General features: G+C 36.7%; 1 non-coding gene across 2 annotated transcripts in view; it reads right to left on the reverse strand.

The window, feature by feature from the left end:
* The window catches only part of LOC105749808, a 94,294-nt gene that overhangs the window by 16,900 nt on the left and 55,221 nt on the right, over window positions 1-22,173 (reverse strand). The window contains exons 1-3 of one of the 2 annotated variants that reach the window (XR_004232941.1): window positions 16,029-16,273; window positions 11,059-11,157; window positions 9,848-9,918 (exon numbers count right to left, since the gene is read on the reverse strand). This is a non-coding gene — a transcript (uncharacterized LOC105749808). Of the gene's footprint in view, window positions 1-9,847; window positions 9,919-11,058; window positions 11,158-16,028; window positions 16,274-22,173 lie in introns of those variants that run through there. The other variant, XR_004232942.1, reaches the window with a different exon arrangement.

Genomic DNA, 22,173 nt, shown 5'->3' on the forward strand with positions numbered 1-22,173 from the left:
CCTAATCATCCACTGGAGAGGGTAAAGGGGGACTTAACTTGAAAAAGACACAGTAGCAAAATTTGTACATGCAGTAGAATGGGAGCCCAATGAGTTATTCTCTGTGGGTACACATCTATAATATATGCTTTATCATTTCGTATGTATTCTGGATGAGCACTTCAGATGGACAGTGACCTAAGCCTAGAAATGAAGAGAGGAAGGAAGCATTTGGGAAATGACCAGAGCAGACATTTAGAAAATTGCTTTCAATGCTCATTACTGCAAAAGCCCATAATTTTTAGCAACATTTCCCAGTAAAGTTAGTTATATATGGCGATGACTCAGGGAACATGAGAATCTCAGGAGACTCAAAATGTCAGGGAACACAAATAGCAATAAAAAGACACAGGTGGGCACAGGTTGCCCATAACTTCTTATGAATAATAATTCGTGTGAGAGAAGTAGCAAAAAACAAATGATGAAAGACATGTAGGAACAGAAAAGGAAATATCTGGCCCAAGAATTAAGTGAGGGAGAGTAGATAAAAAGCCCAAGTGCTTTACTGGGATGCACCATAAAGGTATGAAGTGGGAATAATCTACAGCAGTGCACATGCTGACTCAGTATCCACAAAAGAATCAAATATTATTATGTCTATAAGCAATTGTTACATTTCTTTTTTAAATTAAATGAAACTAATCAACTAAATACACTTGAGGGAAAGCTACTCTCTAGTTTAAAAAGCTGAACATGTTCTGCATGGAGACAGAATAGAGTACTAGAATTGGAGTTAGATTCAAGGTGAAATCCATCCTCAAATACTTATTAGCTGTTTAAGTCATTTAATTGTTGCCTCAGTTTCTTCATCTGTAAAATAGACATAATGATGGTATTTACCACCTAGGATTGAGATATTTGTAAAATGCTTTGTAAGACCTTATAGTACTATATAAATGTTAATTGTTATTTTTTTTTAATTACTTATCTTTTTCAAGGAATACATCAAATTTTTCTGTATAACTAAAAAGGAATATTCACAACCTTTCAACTTGTTAGTGGAACAGTTCATTTCTCTCTACTTGTTAGGAGATTGTGTGGTGTTTACAAATTATTTGGAGGGTTTCTGGAGTTTCTCAATTAGTTGGAAAAGTATGTATTCAGTGGCTACTATATATCATATACTATGGCAAATGCTAATGATACAAGACAAAAAAGAAACAATCCTATCCCTCAATAAGCTTACATTCTAACTAGGGAAACAGCATACACATATAATATATACATATATTATTTTAACATATGCATACACACACACATATATATACATGTGTATATGGTATACACAATGTAATTGAGGGGATTTAGCAGATGGGCATATCAAGGAAATTTATGTAAAAAAGTCTGAACTGAGTTTTGATGGAAATCCAAGATTATATGAGCTAAAGGTGAGGAAGGGCACAGAAAATAAATGAAATGTTGTTTTATGAGAAATAGTGAGAAGGAGGTCAGTTAAACTGGGCTGTAGAATGTCTGAGGGAATTAATGTATAACAAGTCTGGAAAGATAAACTGGAACCAAATTGTTAACAATTCCAGAGGTAGTAGGGAACCATGGAGTTTATTGAGCAGAGGAATGATCTGGTCAGAACTGTGGCTGCCATCGAAGGCTGGATTGGTATGGAGGTTTGAGTCTGGGAGACTAAATAGGCAATCACTGGTGTAAAAGGTATTAAGGGTCAGATCTGGGATAAGTGGAAAGAAGAAAACAGACATCAGAGAGGTAATGGAGGTAGAATGCTTAAGACTTGGCAAGGGATTAGATTTGTGGGAATGAGAGAGAGGAATTCCCCAGGGAATCCCAGGCAGCCTGACTGATTCTGGGCACAGTATGTGAATTTAAAGACAAATAGTAGTGTATCTTTTGGGAAAATGTGAATTGCCAAAAAGCGGCTTTTTCTTTTGGGAGGCTGCACCAGTGATTTCAACAGTAGACAGAGCTCACAGACTTCCTTCACCGATGCAATTGGGCTAAAAGTTACTGCTGTTTCTAGAACTGTCTGGGAAATTAAAAGAGGAAGTGGTCTGACCAGAAGCACATGAGCAGTGTTTATTGGGCTACCTGTCTTTCTTACACAGAGGCTAATTCTATTCATTGTATTGGTCTTCTCCAAGATGTTCATTCTTCTTAATAAAGTGTTAATGAGGCTGCCCTTCTCTCCATATTGCCTGTGGTTTCCTGATAATGAGTATTAAATGAATGGAGAAACATCTTCCTTGCCCTTTGCTTCCCTTATATTCATTCATTGTTGATCAATTAGTGCCTATAGAAATACAGGTGACCACTCTTTCCCTCTAAAATCCAGAAGTTCTTAACCTGGTGTTTATGAACTTAAAAAAAAAAACACTGATAAATTTGTTTCAATATAATTGGTTTCCATTGCAATACTATGTGTTTTGTTTTGTGTATTTATTAACATTTTCTGAGAAGTGGCCCATAGACTTCACCAGCTACCACAGGAGTCAATGACACAAAAATGGTTTAGGAAACCCATTAAATCTATTCCTAAAGTTAGGATTAAGAGGGATATTTTTACCAAAAAGGCAAATCTTCTATATTCCAAATCAGTTTGTTTATTTTTTGCAGACAGTTATATTTCCTCTGTCTTTGGTAGATTAACTTTTAGCGATTAGTCAGACTTTGGATATGTAGTATTCTGTCTTTCATTGCAAGCTCTTTGAAATAAGGAATGTCTTTTGCCTCTTTTTATATCCCTAGCATTTAGCACATTGCCTGACAGTGAAATGGGGAAGACAACATACCAGCAGTTTGGAAGGGTTACGGTCAGAAACCAGATTATAAGGAGTTAAGGAGAGTTGAAAGGAGAGGAAAGCAGAAGCCCCTATTACAGACAACCTTTTCATGGAGTCTAACTACAAAGAGCTTTAACTATACTTTCTCTTGTTTTTAAATTTTCTATTTTTAATATTGGATGTGATTGAGCAATTGATCAACTTTTAAGATTTAAAGAGAAATAGGACTATAAGAAAAACAAAAGAAACATGGACACGTTTGTAGGCAGTAAGAAATGAGCCAGTAGAGAGAGATTAAAAACAAGCACAGTGGGAATGACTTGGAGACAAGCTGTTGGGATGGAATGGGATCACATGAGCAACTAGTTAGAAGGGTTTGCTTTGGTAAAGAGTAAGACTACTTCATGTGAGACAGGGACCAGGATGAAGACAATGGCAGAAGGCACTTGATTGAAAAAACATGAGGAAGAAGGGAAAAAAGGGTGGTGAATGACCTCGATTTTTTTTCTATAACTTTTTTTCCCCTGTAATTGTGAAGGAACTCAAAAAGCTCTTCCCTCTGGTAGTAAGCATCCCCTTGTCCCAGTACATTATAATCTTCCAGACTTGTAGCATTATCCTAGAGTTGAGCCTACACACTTATACATACATGAAAGGAACTCAAGATTACCAGGCAGGGAGTCAAGCAACCCTTTCCCATTGTAGGTCTCATTTTTTCTGGGTCATTATGGTTCATATGATTCAATGCATGGAGGAAGGTAGCACCTTCATACTGTGGCTCCCTGCCAAGCTTATACTTCTTCATGACTCCATCTGTCAGCTTCTTTTCCCCTTCTGTACCTCCACGCTCTCTCTCATTCTGTTGTATCCTCAGGTGAAAAATCCTCCAAAATTTAGAGAGGGTAGTTTTGTTCACCAGGCCCATGCTTAAAATGCCTCTCTACTGACAGGACTGTTAGAGCCTTTACTCTGCTAGTATTACCCCTGAGAACGATGGGTCATTACTAGCAATAGTAATGATGATAAACTTTCCCAAATGAAAAATCCTTGACGTGTTATATGTGACTCTATACACTCTGCAATCAAGAAAGTAAATTAGGTAATGCTTAATTGCAATCTGATTGCAAACAGGTGGGCTGAGGAAAGCAATTAAAAAGGGTTTCTATTGTGATATTAAATATTACAAAGGATAAAACAAATGGCTTCCTGTACCTCAGTAGAATTTTTTTCTCCCTGTAGCACAAATGATGATGAATCCTTGCTTTTATTTCTTGATGGTGGTTTGCTGAATAGCCTGTGGAGAGCAGCAGACACCATTCCTGCCTACTCCCCTTTCAGGAGAATGTTTTAATCCATACCAGCTGAGCCATCCACATTCCACAATTCATACGCTTTTATATACGTGTTGGGATTATTTTTTCTCCTCTCAAGGTCAGCTAAGGGAATGGTTACTCATGCAGTTTCCAACCACAGACTCAAACTGGAGTGTTTCTTCATTCACTTTGTTTTTAAATTACTTGTAAGTCTCATAATTCAAAATAGCAAGGGGGAAGGTTTGATTCTCTGTTTAAAAAAAGAAAAACCTTTTAACCACTTCTGCTTTGTGAGCTGGTCAATCCTGCTCCCTTCCCCCCACCCCCAACATCACCACTACTTCCACCATTGGCCTTTTGGGCTGAGACTCAGTATGGAATTCTCAAACAAAAGAGGATTTCTTTAATATACCCAGGCGGAGCCCAACATGTTAACTTCCAAAAACTACCTGTGGTCCTCAGTTATGGCATGGAAACTAACCAGGTATCTTTCTAAGAATGGGAGAGAGATGGTAGTTTCAAAGCTTCCCTCAGGAGTTTTTATCAGCCATAGCAATGGGCCAATTAGGGTCAAGAAATCAATTCACTTTGCTCCGTGGTCTGCAAGTCTTTCTCAGGCAGATTATGATAATTAGAGAGGAAACTATCCTCTGATTTCCCTGGTATAAAGAATTTACCAGTAAAGAAAGTGTCTACCAAAATTCTTTGCAGTTAACTTATAGCCTTAGAAAGTTGTCTAGCACAATACTAGCAATTTAAAAAAATTTAAATAGCATTTTTTTTAATGGTTTCTCCAGAGCTACACAGTCAGTAGGTCTAGAATTGAGATAGAATTTGAGACATCATCTCCACGTGCTCCACAGTTCCTTTATGAGTTGTTAGTTTAGGAAGCTGAAAACCAGGACTAGCTTTATATGTAGATGAAGAAAGTTATATCTAATGGTGTGTTCATTCAGGAGTTCTAGCAAGAAGCCACCTCAAAGAAAATACCTCCCCAGTTGATGTCTCAAATTCTGCCATTACTATTCCTTCTCATTAAGACTGTCTTCCTTGCTTTTAAAATGCAAATGTGATACTCTTGAGAGGAGTTATATATTAAGTCTTTAATACCTAGGGTAAATGAATTTATAAGATTCAACAAGAACTTGAATAATCGTTTAATGAGTTCTACTTAAAGCAAAGTATTATGCTAGCCTGTGAGGGAAATCGAAAAATTAATAAAACATAGTTCCTACCTTCAAGAAGGAACTTAAATGCACTTAATAATAGCAGTTTATTGACTTTTAGCTTACAATGTAATAGACTGGAGGGGGGCAGATTAATGAAAAAAGTACTAAAGTTGCTCAGTCAGAAGGACTTGATTTCAAGTTCTAAGTATCACTAACAAGATGTTTTATCTTGGATAGAATCTTGTAACAGAAAGAAAAACCCGCGAAATGCAATGATTTTGCATCTTTTAAAGTATTAGCATATTTTGCTTTAACCATACTTTCTCTTGTTTATAAATTTTCTATATTTAATATTGGATGTGACTGAGCAATTGATCAGCTTTTAAGATGAAACAATCATTAAAAATAAATCAACACACACACACACACACACACACAAGAATCCTAGAATTTTTAGTCAGAAGGGATCTTAGTGGCCATCCTGTCCAATCTATAACTCCCAAATAAGATACCCTATAAGTAACTAATCATCCAGTCTTTTCTTAAAAACTCCCAAGGAAAGGTACCCCACTTTCTCCCTGGGCAGTCCATTCTACTTTTAGATTCCTCAGTTTAATAGGAAGCTTTTCCTGAAATCGGCTCAATTTTTCTTTTGTCAATATTCTATCCGTTCTGACTTCTGAAGCCAACCTGACTAAAATTACTCCTTCCTCAGTATAATGTTCCTCAGAGATTTCAAGACAACTATCTTCCCTCCTGAGTCTTCTCCATGCTTAACATCCAGAATTCCTTCACTCAATCTTCACATGATATAGAGTAAAACTCCTTCAGAATTCTGCTTGCCTTTCTCCAACTGCTCTCCTGTTTATCAAGGTTCTTCCTAAGCTGTACCACTGATAAGTGATATCCCTTCTTAGCAATACTCTGATCCAAGACAATGCCAATAGACTTGGGATGGAAAATGCTATCCACATCCAGAGATAATACTATGGAAACTGAATGCAGATCAAAGCATTACTATTTTCACCTTTGTTTGTTTGCTTGCTTGCTTTTTTTTCTTGTGGTTTTCCCTTTTGTTTTGATTTTCCTTTCCCAACATGACAAATATGGAAAGAAGATTAAATGATTGTACATATATAACATATCATATGAGTTGCTGTTTTGGAAAAGGGAGAGGTAAAAGAGGGAGAAAAAAATTTAGAACTCAAAATCTTAAAAAAATGAATACTGAAAATTATCTTTACATGTAAATAGCAAAATAAAATACTATTAAAGTTTTAAAAATAAACAAATAAACTCTGCCATCTAAAACTCAACATGATGCTTTAGAAATGATCTGGCCATATCCTCATCCTTCCTTCTTCCTGGAACATACACTTCACTTAATGCAGGTAAAGGCTTTCAATTGGGGAGTAAAGAGGGTATTATATAACACTTAGGAACTTTCTAAGACTTTGTTGTTATTATTATTGCTGTTCTTGTTGTTGCAGAAAAGGCACCAATCTGCCTAGGGAAAGTTCCTTAGATAGAATGGTACTGATGAGCCCTAGAGGCTCATCACTATAATAACTAGATTAAAAGTCTCAGCAAAGGATTCCCATGTCTTATAATTGGACAACTTTCTTCCTGTAAGATTGTTATTTTTTTTCTTTCTTTTCTTTTAAAGACTGGATTATTTCACTTGAAAACTACAATTGTCTCTGCTAAGGAGAGTTATAAGTGCCATCTTGTTCTGTCTTCTCCTCTGTTCCCCAAGTTATTGGGATATTGGCAGCCAGTGAATAGTAATAAAGGAGTGACAAAACTTTACTTCAGGAGAGAAATACTAACACAAGTTCAAGACTCTGAAGTAGTCAGATTATTGTGTTCAATTCTGATTCTATGATTTCAGAAAATAGGGGAAAGGGAAATGGAAAAGCATACATTAAGTATCTTCTAGGTGTTTTACAAATATTATCTCATTTCATCTTTACAGAACCTCTATGAAATTTTGTTGCCATTTTACTGAGCTGAGGCAAGCAAAGGTTAAATGACCTGATTGGGATCACACAACTACTAAGCATCTGAACTGGATTTGAATTCTTCCTGACTACAGGCCCATCACATTGAAAAACTGGAGATTGACAATGAGGATGAGAAAGCACCTTAAGTCCATGTCATATGAATATGGAAAGAACTGAAGATGTTATGGTGGAGAGACCAAAATATTTTAAAAAAAAGGGGGGGAACATGATGGTTGTCTTCAAATATTTGAAGAACTGATATATAGAGAAGAGATGAGATTTATAGAATTAATCTAATATAAAATAAATGGAGAGTAATCTCAGATAGAGAGATATTATCAGCTGAGAGACAGGGAAAAGCTTCCTGAAGAATGATTTTTAATGAAGAATCTGGCTGTTTTGAAGAACAGAAAACTTCCATTAAAGAGAAGTCACAATGAGGCAAATTTAAGCTTGATATCAGAAAAAAAAAAAAAACTTCCTAATAATTAGAGGCATTCAAGACTGCCTAGGGAGAAAATAGGTTATCCTCTCCTTGGAGGTCTACAAAAAAAAAAGGCTAGATGATCACTTATCAGGAATGTCATAACGACATATAATGCCATAGTGAGACATTTATATTTATATATATATATATATATATATATATATATATATGTGTATGTATGTGTGTGTATGTGTGTGTACATACACATATAGACACATATGTATGTTGTATATTTTTGTGTACATATATGTGTGTGTTTATGCATATATATATATATATATATATATATGTTGGAATAAATGATTCCTGAAGTCTCTTCCAACTAGAAAAGACTGTCAATATGTGATGAGAAAAGACCAAATAAACATTTGGTCATTCAATACTTCAGCCAAAGGGTCTAAGATTAAAGAGAAGAGAGGGAGAGGAGGCATAATGATTTGTAAGTCAGAGATTTTTTTTCTGTGTCCAGCCTGCCTTTATGTAGACCATTGTACCTGAGCCATGACCTGGTAGTGGTAAGATGTGGAAAGAAGTTCCAGACATCAAGAAAATACTAACTGAAAAGTATAGGATGCTGAGCCCATTGCCCAGCATTCTGAAGAGCCCTTGGTCCAGGACACCCTACTAGATGTGAACCTAGTGTCAACTGGGAGTTAAATGCTATTCTCTATATTCCTTTTTTGGATCTCTGACCATGTCCTCCACTTACCCATCTCCTACCTGTGTTTATACTCTTCCAAAGGCCTGAAATGTCTTCCTAATCTCTCTCTTCACTTGTTGAATACCTTGTTGGGCCAATTTAAATAGCCACCTTTTCTGTAAAGCCCTTCATTTCCCATCATTCTGATTCTCAGCTATGTGTTCTTTCCACTTCATTGACTTCTGAGGTTTCCTTCTTCCCTTAGGCACCCCCCTTTAGGTTTCATAGATCGATTTTGATTTACACATATTGTTCAACTACTAAAATTAGCACTTTATCATACAGTATTATTTTATCAAGAGTTTCTTAACTTCATATTTTGCTTCTCCTTCAAAATCATAAACTCCTTGAAAGCAAGATACATTTGTGTATTTCTTTGTCTCTATCTTTGTGTCTTCTGTCTTTGGTTCTTTCTCTCCTTTCACCTGGTATAAAGTGAAATTTTGTACATGTTTTATGTTTTTTAGGTGTTTTATAGCTTCTGTGTGATTGACTAAAGATGGAACAAGGACTAACATTTCTCTTGTTATGTTTGTTCCTACTCTAATAAATGCTTTGTCCATCTTTTATTTCACAAATAGAGAGGGATTCAAATTCTTTAGGTTTTTTTTTCTTGTGAGAAAAGAGTGATATTCCAGATATTATTATTATCTTTATCATAAACTAGAAAAAGGACAAGACTATAAGTGAGAGAGGAGATTTCTTCCAGATGACAGGTTGGACCAGGAAGCTTCTTACATCCCTTTGAACGCTGAGATTCTGTGATATGTCCAACCCAGGACTTTTTCAGCTGGAATGAACAGGCTCTATCCTAGTGCAATGCCTACCTTATTTGGAATGCTCTAAGTGACTAACTGGGGACTATTTAATTGAAGAGATTATTTCTTTAGGGAAAGAACCTGTGTATGTGTAATCAAAAGGGCATCTCAACAAGTCTAGAGTCATGGATCCATAATAAAAATGAGAATAAGAAAATCTGAAAAAGAAGACTGAGTTTGACAAGGGGCTGAGGATGTGATGTGGTCAGGAAAATGCTGTTTGCTTTGAAAGGTTTTTTTATGGTCCTCACACACATCCCCCATCACATTTTTTTTCCATTTCCTTTTTTTTCTTTTTCGGGTGGAACCTGATGAGAAAGAAATATTCCAGTGACTTTCTCTCTCTCCATTTTAAATGTATTCTAGCTGAGTAAAAGCTGTGTGGTTTTTAGGCATTTCCTTATAGGTTTCTTTACGCATGTGTGTAAGATTCAAAGCTGTGCTCAGGAGGAGATTGAAGACGGGAGGGGAGGAAGGAAAAAAAGAGAGAAGAGAGGGGGTAGAAAGGGAAGAGGAAAGAAGGGAAGGAGGGAAGAAAGGAAGAAGAAGCTTCTTGATTACTCACCATTCAAGATGATGGCAAACATCTCCAGTTTGTTCATGTGCTGCTACTCAGAGCCAGTAAGGCTTCTGTGCCTAAGGAAACAAAGGAAACCCAGCAGGAGAAAGCCATGGGCAAGCAGCCAGGAGGTCTGGGTTAAAATCTCAGTTCTTGGTTCAAATCTTCTTCCAGGGAGTTGGATTTGGTCAAATAAATCACCTAATCCCTCTGAGCTTCTTAGAACTATATAAAGGCATTCCAGGCATTTCAGGAAATTTCTGTCATGGATTTTCAGACAGAAGCCTCATCTAGTCAATAACCCCATCTCATTTTTACAAATAAGGAAAATGAGGCCCAAGGAAGTAAAATGACTTGCTCATTATCTCACAGTGTGTAGCAGAGCTGAGTCCCAAGTCTAGGTTTCTTTATATCTGGTCCAGAGCACTTTTTACCACACCACAGCTCTTTCAGTTTCCTCCTCTGTGATATGAAAAGGTTGAACTATCTGATCCCTAGGATGTTTTCCAGCTCTAAAAATACCATGACTTTGTGATTCTGGAAAGCGTTTTTAAACCATAAAGCACTATTAAAAGATTATGTATTATTATTAATATTAGCAGATTCACATACTCTTGACTCTAGAGAAGCAGTTTTCAAACTTTTTAGTCTCAGGATCCCTTCAGTAATCTTAAAAATTGTAGAGAATTCCACCAAAAAAAGAGTGCTTTTTGCTTATGTAGGTTATATCAATTGATACTTACCCTATTGAAAACATTCTAATTTTATTATGAAAAATTATTTGGATTTTTTTTAAATTAAATTTTATTATGAAAATTGTTTGACCTTTAGATTCCCTTAAAGGGCCTGAGGACCCCCAGAAGACTCCCCAGCTCACTTTGATAACTTCTGCTCTAGGATTAAGAATTATACTATACCTTATTATTTTAAACTTCCTAATAGAACCTTCCTATTCCTTTATTCCCCTGCCACACCAACACTCCATCTTTGAGGTGGAATTTTAGAAAGCAAGCACTACAGCAGCAACCTTCAAAGCCCTTTAAGGAGGTGACCGTGGGGCTACTCTGACCAGCAACATAGCTATCTGTAAGAGTTTCACTTGACTAACATCTTGAAACAGATTGAGTGACAAAGAAGCTAAGAAAACAATAGTCTGCAAGCCTGTGCAAAGAACTGGTTTTTATTGAATAAAGGAACCCAGAGCATGGATCACTTACCTGGAAGGATGTGGTCTGGATCTTCCTCCATTCCTCAGAGCTGACCATCCACTTCTCTACCACATCCACTGCCCAAGCTTGGCAGAAAATAATGTAGTCCTGAAAAGGAAGGTTTTGTGGGTTTGGGTAGTTGTTTTCCTTTTTTTTTTTTTCTAGAAAAGCTATGATTTAATGGCTAGAAAATCCTCTCTGTCAGATGAGGATTAAAAGGGATGGAAAAATGTGTCTGCCCTATAAAGCCTCAAAGAGAAAGACAGATTTTGTTGACAAATCATTCTGCTTTATCCTCATGTCCCTAGAACTCTCTGCCCTTTATTTTCTCTTCATCATCCCTGTCCTCTTCCTCCCATCTCTCAACAAAATATCAATCAAAATCAACCTATTATTGGCTTCTTGACATCTAAATAATAGACAGTGGGGCCAAGCACCACTGATTTTATATAACTCAAAGCTGAGGAGAGAATTCAGGGAGAGTTAGATATACTTATAGCTTCCAACAATTTCACTTTTAATTTTGATTGTAATAGTTTATAATGATTGATTTTCCCCTCACGCTGTGCCATATTAGAGGATATATCTAAACCAGGTCTTTCAGACTGAAGTTGAATTCAGGAGGCAGGATGGTACCATGGAAAGAACCCTGATCCTGAAGTCAGAAGTTCTGGATTCAAATTCTGCCTCTGACCCTCACCATCTGTGTCATCTTGGGCAAATTCCTTAAGCTCAATGGGTTTTAGTTTCCTACTCTGTAAAATGAGGAAAATGGCCTCTGAGGTCTTTAATAGCCATTCTATTATCTTTGCCAAGATCTCCTGTGGAAATGTTGAACCAGTACTAGAGATATACAGAAGCACATTCATACTTCTTTCATATTTAAAAAGTTGAAATTGCAGTAGTCAATGAATTGGTATTTGATGAGCACTCTGTATCGGTGCTAAGAGGAGGCTGAATAAGTACATAATGGTCCTCCCTCCTACTTACTAATAACAGATTTGAACTTAGGGAAAAGAATCTTCCTGATTCCCAGTCTGGCACTATACCTAACAGTTCTAAACTTTAATAGCTTAGAACTTTACTGTGGGCCTAACCTTTAATAGCTTAGAACATTAGAACAGTCCTAACCCTTAATAGGAGTAGCTAGGTAGTATAGCAGATAGTGTTGGGCCTAGACTCAGGAAGAATGATCATTCTGAATTTAAATTCAGCTTCTGATACTTATTAACCATGTGATTCTGGGCAAGACACTTAACCCTGTCTGCCTCAGTTTCCTCATCTGTAAAATGAGAAGGAAATGGCCAACCACCCCAGCTTCTTTGCAAAAAAAAAACCCCAAAGAAAATCTTAAGAGTCAAACAAGAATAAAAAATGACTGAACAACCTTTAATAGCTTTAAAACCTAGTGCAATCCTAACCTTTAATAAGTGAGGATTGAATTTAGCTTTAATAGTTTAGGATTGAACTAAAACTTTTGGGATATACCTTGTATATAAATACAAATAAAAATATATGTATATTTATATATATATGTATATTTATAGAAATAAAAACATATGTATACAAAATGTATATTTTGTATACTTTTTTATATTTGGGCAGCTATTTTAGTATTGTTTTATATTTGGGAGAAGTCAGAATAGATGTCATGCAGAAGAAAATACTTGAAATGCAGCTGAAAGAAAAAGAGAGAGGTAAAGAAAGAATACATCCCTGCTTGGGAGACATCTGGTGTAAAAGCATGAAATTGAAAGGTGAGTTTTGTGCATGTGGAGCAAACAGAAGGCCAGATAGCAGAAGGTAAATATAGAAATAATGTCCATTGGTAAAGGAAGTATTGGGGACAGATTGTGAAGGGCTTTAAAAGCTAACTAGAGGAGTTTACATTTTATCCCAAGAGTAATAGGAAGCTACTGGTCTGATTAAGGAGTTACATGATTATGTTTGTGTTTAGGGAGGACTACTATAGCAGTAATAGATAGTCTAGAGGGGCAATCTTTTTTTTTTTTCCAATTTGCTTTATTTCATAGGGCAGCTAGGTAGTAAATGGATAGAGCTAGTGGCTGTAGACCTCAAGCAATTCATTTGATCCCAATTGCCTACTTCCACCCAAGAATAGAGGTTATTGCAACAATCTAAAAAAGGGGTGATGAGACCTGAGGTTCACACCCTCAGAGTTATCCTTGACTTGTCACTCTTCCATAATCACTTGCCAATTCCATCCGCCCCCCTTCTCTCCCAACTGTCTTTTTCACATGGTTATCACACTAGGTCAGTTCCTCATCACCTCCCAATAGTACTACTATAATAACATCACCTCTTAAATAAGACCTTTCTTGAGCCTTTCAGGTGATAGTTCTGCTCCTACCCTCATCCCAGTCAAATTTACTTTGTATTTAGCTTGGAAATATATATTTATTTATATGTATCTGTATAGTTTTCCCTCAATCCAGTGTAGCTTTCTTTTCATATCCCTGGTGGTTAACATTGTGCCTAGTATATATGATTAGTATTTAAAAATCCTCACTGAATGAATAAATGCATTTTGCTATTTTAGCATTATTATTCTAATAATAGTAATAAACTATGACCAAATGTGAGCTGTTATGATTACCAATTTCATCTGATCTTTTCAACAATCTGTAATAATATAAATATTCTTATCCCCATATTACAGCTAAGGCTGAAAGAGATTAAGTGGCTTGTCCACAATTAGGCAGCTAAGAAATGACCAAGTTGGAACTCCATGATAGAGTCAAGAAAGGTTTTCATGCCATTTTTGGACAAATAAAAGAGATTATTCCTTTTCATAGTACATAGGAAATGCATGGAACCTGGTTTTCTAAGAAACGGTGCACTCAAGAGCTAAGGGGCAGCTAGATGGCACCATAGTGTGTCTATGTCCTTGTTTAAGGGGGGAAATTGGTGTAAATGGTCCCCAGCTCTGTATTTATAAGCCTGCGAATATGAGTTCTGAACATGAATTGGTTGTATGAGAAGTAGGCTGAATCCTTAAGTATTTGTTAATCCTTAAGTGATCTTCAGGCATCCTGATCCAAGTCTTGCCACTGAACTCTGATGACCCTGGAGGAAAGAGTGGGCTGATGACTTTGCATAGGTCTGTCTCACTTAAATCCAATTCATTTGCAAGTCAAGATATCATTCTCCTGATGCCATTGGTCTTCTTCAAGAATGAAAGCCAAACAACACAAAATAATAATCCTCCTTTTCCTTTGGGTCTCAGAAGCACCAGGAGATCTATCCTCAATGAATCAAAAACACTGTGTCAGGGAGTAAATTTGGATATCTTACTTCTGGATTTTGTTGAAACAGACAAATGCGATTTCTGGTGAGTATTGGGCCAGTTTCATCATGAATAATAACTAGCTACTTAAATAATATTGTATGGAGAAAGTACCCTTCCCCCCCTTTCCCTACCTCCTCTCCCAAACATCAGTAAATACTGTAATATGACAGTCAAAAAAGTGAATATGATGTTAGATATATTGATAGAAGCATAATGTTCAGAACAAAAGAGAGGACATGCTACTTATTCTCTGTAGTCTGACTATGCCTGAAGTTCATTGCTGGGTACCATATTTACAGAGATATTAATGACGTGGAAAGTGTCAGGAGGACAGCCAGGATGGCAAAAGGCTCTGACAACATAACATACGAGGACTGATTGAAGGAACAGGAGGTACTTAGAATGAAGTAGCAAAGACTTTAGTTGAGAGATTGGGATAATTAGGAGAGAAAGACAGGAAGATATTCAGATGTCATAAGCAACAAGCATTTAGACATATTCTGCTTGACTCCAGAAGACAGGGCCAAGGACATGGGTAGACTTTTTCATGAAGCAAATAAAAAAAACCAGACTGACAGACCTAGTCTGTTGCAGGGGTTGAGGGGAGGCTCCCCCTTACTGGAGTTCTTCATTCAAGCAGAGATAAAATGACTACTTGTCTGTTAAAGTGGTTAAGGGCATTGTCATCAGTCTGGGTTGAAGTAGATGGTCTCCGACATTCTCCCCTAATGCTGAGATTATTCCACAATCCAGGTAGGTTTTAAGCAGTTACTTAAATAATTTTGTATGGAGAAAGTGCCCTTCCCCCTTCCCCCACCCCCACCTCCCAGCCCAGAGGAAACTCATCACTTTCTCCTTTTGGTTAGATCTGATAATCCACTCTTGGATCATGTGCAGACAGATATTGAGGCTGCCGACGGGTTTCCATGGCAACCAGCCCCTTGGTGTGTGCTGTACCAGACTTGGTGTGCTGACACAGGATTGGTACGTTCTTTCCTGTCATCAAGGCCACTTTCCTCCAGCAGAGGCGGGGGAAGGGAGAGAAGAAAGTAGGGATTTGTGTGGAAAATCTTCAACTATGGGAAGAAGGCAGGGGGCTTTGCATAGGGCGATTCCATTAGCTTCCACCCAGCCATTAAAAGACTAATTTTAGCCTAACTCATCCTGATCTCTATTGGAAAAGAAACAGCTGTTTGAGGGGGAGACAAGGAGAAAAAAATCATCTCTCCTGCAGTAACTAAAGAAGGAACCACTTATCCCTTTTAGTTTTGGGTGGACTTTCCCCTCCCTTTTGATTGGGGGATGGTAGGAGTGAACACTGAGAAAGTCGAGGGAGAGGGAAACATGGGAAGCTGATCCCTCATGAAAACGAATCTGGGATAGAAGCTCCACCAGCCTTCAATTCCATGTTCTATATCAAGAAACCTGCATTTCCAAACCTCAGCTTCAAAGTTCCCCTCCTCCAGGTGTAAGCTTCTCTCTAAAAGTCTCCTGGGGGACAATCCTTCCCACTGTTGGTCTTGCAGCTTCCTTCAATCTTTAATAAAAATCTCCTTCTGCCAGCCAGTCAATTAGAGCACTACTTCCTCAGAGGTGCTAGACCATGACTTGCAAAGGAAAAATGGAAAATGGATTCACAGAAAGGTTCTCAAATAAGCAAAAAATCTACCTCTGGGAGCAGTGCTGTCCCCAGCTCACAGGTCTGTGACAGATACAGGTGATAATCTGTCATCACCTGTCCTTGTTTCTTCAAAAGATATGCTGAATCATGGGACGATGGACCTGAGCTCAAATTATCTGGTTCAATCCCTTATGGTGAACCTAGAAAGAAACTGAGTCATATAGAGGTTAAACAATTTGTCCAAAATCACTCAGATAGTGAAGGTCAGCAGTGGGATTTTAAGGAAGGTTTTCTTTTCCTTCCTCCACCCCCCCCCCTCATCCATTGAGAAGGAAAGAAATATGATGTCCATTAAACACATGAAATCATTCAAAACATATTTCCACATAAACCTCATTATGAAGTGGGGAAAAGAAGCAAGAAAAATGAAGAGGAAAAAAAAATACTTAAGTCTGAATTCTGAGGTTATCAGTTCTCTCTCTGGGGATGAATAGAACTTTTCATCAGTCCACTGGAATTGTCACTTGATAGAGTTACTAAGTCTTTCACAATTGATTCTGTTACAATTTTGCTGTTACTATGCACTGGGGGAACAATGTGCAACAATACTCAGTTTACTTTCCATCATTCCATATATATCTTCCTGGGATTTTCTGAAACCTTCATTTCTTATAGCATAATAATATTTCATCAGAATTATAAACTATAATTTATTCAGTTAGCACCCAATACCCAATAATACCCAATGGGCATCCTCTCATTTTCTAATTCTTTGACATCACAAGAAGGATAAATTTAAATACCATGATCCTAAGAAGTTTTCATAAGGTCCCTCTTAAGTTGAGTCACATGTAAAATAAATAAGTCAACTTTATAGAAAGGATCCCTTCTTCTCTTGAACTGTCCAGTAACAGATTGCTTGGGGCAAGTCAAGCCTGCCTTGACTTCTGTCTGTCTCAGTTTACTTACCTTTAAAAATGAGAATAATAAGACAAGGGTTGTTGTGAGGATCAAATGAGATAATATTTGTGAAGTGCTTTGCAAACATTAAAGTGTCATATAAATTCTGTTGTTGTTGTCATATCAGTAACTCTGTGTAAGAGGCAGTATGTCATAGGGCCAGCCTCAGGTTCAGGAAGACCTAGGTTTAAGTACTTCCTCTGACATCTACTGGCTTTGAGATGCATGGCAAATCACTAAACTTTTAGTGTCCCATAGACAACTCCATAAGAATGATAGCTATTGAAGTTAAAGGCCCAGAATCTTTGATCCACAACTCCATTTTTAAGGGAACAAGTGCCCTCCACACCCACAAATCTCCAAGTTAAGGTATCAAGACTAGGGGGAAAAAAAGGTTTCTTCTAAGGGGAAGACTGTAGAAAGAGCTGTCCATAATATGTCTTTTTGCCATGGTTGATCCCATTTTGAGATTTCTATTTATTTTTGTTATTCAGTCATTTTCAATTGTATCCAACTCTTCATGACCCCATTTGAAGTCTTGGTATTCTTCTTGGCAGAGCGGTTAGCTATTTCCTTATACATCTCATTTTACAGATGAGGAAACAAAGGCAAATAGGTTAAGTCACTTGCCCAGAGTCACTCAGCTAGCAAGTGGCTGAAGCCAGATTTGAACTCATGAAGATAAATCTGCCTGACTCCAGGTTTGGTACTTTATGCACTATGGCACCACCTGCCCATTTATACCATAGCTGCCCATTTATGCTTATTTATATCTATTTATACATATACACATAAATTTCTACCTCCTTGAACATGAGCAAGAGTATATACAATGATCAATCTGGATGGACGTGGCTCTTTTCAATAGTGAGGTGATTCAGGCCAATTCCAATGGTCTTGTGATGGAGAGAGCCATCTGCACCCAGAGAGAGGACTGTGGGAACTAAGTATGGATCACAACATAACATTTTCACTCTTTTTGTTGTTGTCTGCTCGCATTTTGTTTTCTTTCTTCTTTTTTTTCTCTTTTTGATCTGATTTTTCTTGTGTGGCATGATAATTATGCAAATATGTATAGAAGAATTTCACACTTGCCATACAGGGGAGGAGAGGGGAAAAGAGCAAGAAAAAAATTGGAACACAAGATTTTGCAAGAGTGAATGTTGAAAATTATCTATGCATATGTTTTGAAAATGAAAAGCTTTATAAAAAAGAATAAAATAAAATTTTAAAAATGTTAAATAACAAAAATTTCTACCTCCTTTATATCTTTTTCTCTGATGCATATTATATCTTTATTTTCACTGGTTTTAAGTACCAGGAGCCTGGTAAGTGGAGTTTAATTAAAGAAAAACTAAGGTGGTCCCTGGCCCCACAATATCATCTGTCCAAAAACTATATCCCATTCCCCTATGTCAGAGCTGAGGAGCAGTAAGAGAAGGGTTATTATTCCTTACTTTTCTTCCTGGCCCTATTCCTGTACAGACCTCAGAAAATAAGGCATCAGAAGGTAGTCTAGTGCAGCATAAACTAAGCAGGGGATGGTGATGATGATGATAATGATGACCATGTCAATGACAATACAATGATGACCACAATATAAATGACATTTATATAGCACTGGAAATTTTGCGAAGTTATTTGTAGATATTATCAACAAACCTCTCAATACCTTTCAACCTATATTAGGTTGTCCTATAGATACTATCATTCCCATTCTACAAATCAATCAGAAAGCATTTATTAAGAGCCTAATAATCACTGGGAATATAAATATAAAAGCGTAATAAATATGCTTTGCCTTCAAGAAGCTTACATTTCACTAGAGCAGCAGTTCTTAAGCTTTTTGGTCTGAAGATCTCTTTTCACTCTTAAAAATTACTGAGCACTACAACAAGCTTTCATTTATGTTGATATTTACTATATTTGAAATTAAAATAGATACATTTTAAATATTTACTTCACTTCAAAATCACAACAAATTTATTGGTAATATAACACTTCCCCCACCTTCCCAAAAAGAAACAAATTAGTGAAAAGAGTGACATTGTTTTATATTTTTGCAAATCTATTTAGTGTCTGGTTTAATAGAAGACAGATTCTCATGTCTGGCTCTGCATTCAAACTGTTGCAATGTTATTTTGGTTAAAGCACATGAGGAAAATTTGGTCTCCTACAGATATGCAGTTGGGAAAGGGAGGAGTATTTTAATAATGTTTTTATATAATTGAGAATGATCTTCTTTTATGCTACACCAAAATTAAACAGATGGCAATTTCTTAAAGATTAGTTGCAATGAGTAATCTGAAACCATATCAATGAACTTTTCATACTACTGTATGTTATATTAAAATCCATTGATTTACTTTGTATTGTGAACAGATCTTTTACCCATGTTTGATTTTGTAATATCATGCATTGGACACTTGGAAAATATTGGTACACTGAGTTATGTAGATCTTCCCAATGCTGACGCATTTACTTAACAATATTGGAGGGGTGGGGAACAGTCACATTTGTGATCTCATCAAAAAGTACTTTAAATATTGGGAAATTGTCAAACTCCTGATTTTTAAAGGGGAAAGTGGTGCAATTTTTCTAAAATTCTGAATTTTGCTAAAAAACTCATATTTTATCATTGATTGAGGAAAACAAATAGCTAGTTTCCCTTGAAATGACAGATTCATTTCATTCATTTTTGAGAAAATATCTACTAATCACATCCCACTGAGAAAGTGACTAGTTGATCTCACAACTCAGATACTTTCAAGACAACAGTGCTTTATATACATAATTCCTATTTCATCACACCAATATTAAAAAATATGTGTACTCAACAGTTGAAATTTAATAAAATTAATAATTTTTATTGCTTCTTCAAGAAAATTTTAAGTAAAATTCATTTTTAAATCTGTAGGTATGACAGTAAAAAAATACAATAACGGCTAGTTGAAGTATCACTATCTTGTTTCATGCTTTGACATCAGAGGTTCTAGCCACCATTGCTATTGTGTCATCAATGTAAATGTCAACACTGCTATTCCAGGTTACACCATGAGACTGAAAAAGCTTATTGGACATTTTGAATACATTAGCACCACTTTCTTGCCAAATATTCACATATAAGAACATCTTCTTTAATGATTAGCTGATCCTCATAACCCATGAATATAAGCAAAAGAGCAAGTCCAGATACATGTGTAGATTAATCTATTTGTAAGGCAAACATACAGTTCTGCAGATGAGATACCAAGTATTTAAATTTTTAGCTACAGATCATGTAGAATGGAAAATTTCAATGTACTGTTTTGAAAACAGTTTTAAACTGAAAAATCCTCTGAAAGGGCCTTGGAGATCTCCAGTATTCTGAGGATAACATTTTTAAGATGCAAGAATACAAGACATTCATCAAGAATGGAGCATTGTCTGGACAACTGGGTCTTGCTCAAACTAGAAGATTGAGATGTGACTCATCCTCCCATCCAGGAAGCTCCTCTTATAAAATTGCAGAATTTTATTGGGTGGGGTGGGGAATTTGAGGTGAAGTTGGTGAGAAAACAGAGGTAGAAAGAGATTAAATGATTTGTCCAGGATCACATCACTGACATTCAAATCCATCTCTTCCCTAATTGCAAGTCCTGTTTGAGAGGATTGGCATAGACTCTTTGGAAATTAAAAACTGGAGGCGGGAGGAGAGAGAAACAATCTTTAGAGATCATCAGATCCAATCTTCTCATTTAGCAGATTAGGAAATAGAAATTAAATAATCTGCAAGTATTTTGTTGGCACTAGGGAAGTGGGAGATAGCATCTCCTACTTTTCTCTAAATCTCCAGATTAGATACATCATCTCCTGATACACTTGTGGACTGATTGATCCTTCCTGCTCAAAGAGGATCAAAATAAAATTTTGATCAGGATCAATATAGTGTGTCTGACTGTGGCTCATCAGACCAATCTGAGCTAGCTCAGAAGACTCTAGCACAAGTTGGGCACATTTGGAGTGCAGATGTCTAAATTTGTGCATCTCATGTTTCTTATGAGCTATTCTTCTTTGCTCATAGAGCACAGCATTTTCTTTGACACCAGCAGATCATGAGGACTAGTCTTGTGCCAGTGTCTCTCATGTTTCATAACTGATTGCAAATTTTTTCAGAGAATATTCTTGTATCATTTCTTCTGATATCTATGTGAATGCTTGTCTTGTGTGAATTCCCCATAAGATAGTCTTTTAGGCAAACACGTTTGGCATTTGAATAATGTGGCCACCCCATCAGAAATTCTACTCTCTGCAATAGAGTTTGAATGCTTGACTGTTCAATTTGAGAAAGAACCTCAGTTTCTGGTAACTTACTTTGCCAGGCGTTCTTCAGAATCTTTCTAAGACAATTCAAATGGAAATGATTCAGTTTCCTGACATGGTACTGGTATATTGTCCAAGTTTCACAGGCATATAGCAATGAGGTCAGAACAATGGCGTTCTCTGTAGACTTTCAGTTTGGTGGGTAGCCTAATATCTCTTTTCTTTTACACTTTCCTTTGGAGCCTCACAAACACTGAGCTATGTCCAGCAATGTGTGTGTCAATCTCATCATCTATGTGTCCATCCCTGGAAAATATACTGTCAAGATAAATGAACTTATCCACAGCATTCAAAATTTCTCCACTTGCTGAAACGGATGTTTCCATGTTGAGATGATATGGTGCTGGCTGGTGTAGAACCTTTTTTTTCTTGGTGTAATTGTTGGGCCAAAGTTAGCACAAGTGGCAGAAAATTGATCCATACATACTCTGTTGTATCTCAACCTCAGAGGACGCATTGAATGCATAATCATTTGTGAATAAAAAAATCATGCACCAATTCTCTTCCACTTTAGTCATTTCAAATTAAGTAATTTACCATCAGTGCAGTAGTTGACCTCAATGCTGTTTTTATCCTTGTTGAAGACATTTACATCATGCTAAAAAGCATGGGACCAAGCACACAATCCAGGTTCACTCCATTGGTGACTGGGAAAACATGAACCATTGCCAGTGTGCCATGATGGAACTGATATAAAATATTGATGAACTTTTCTAAATAACCAAATTTTGCCATGATCTCCCACAGGGTCTCACAACTGACAATATAAAAATCCTTGATCATATCAACAAATGTGTCCAGAGCTCTATTCTGTTCCCAGCATTTCTCCTGGAGTTGGTCAGGCAACAAACGCTATATCAACCGTTCTTTA

Source organism: Sarcophilus harrisii, chromosome 3 (assembly GCF_902635505.1).
Source record: "Sarcophilus harrisii chromosome 3, mSarHar1.11, whole genome shotgun sequence".
In the NCBI taxonomy this organism is placed as follows: Eukaryota; Metazoa; Chordata; class Mammalia; order Dasyuromorphia; family Dasyuridae; genus Sarcophilus; species Sarcophilus harrisii.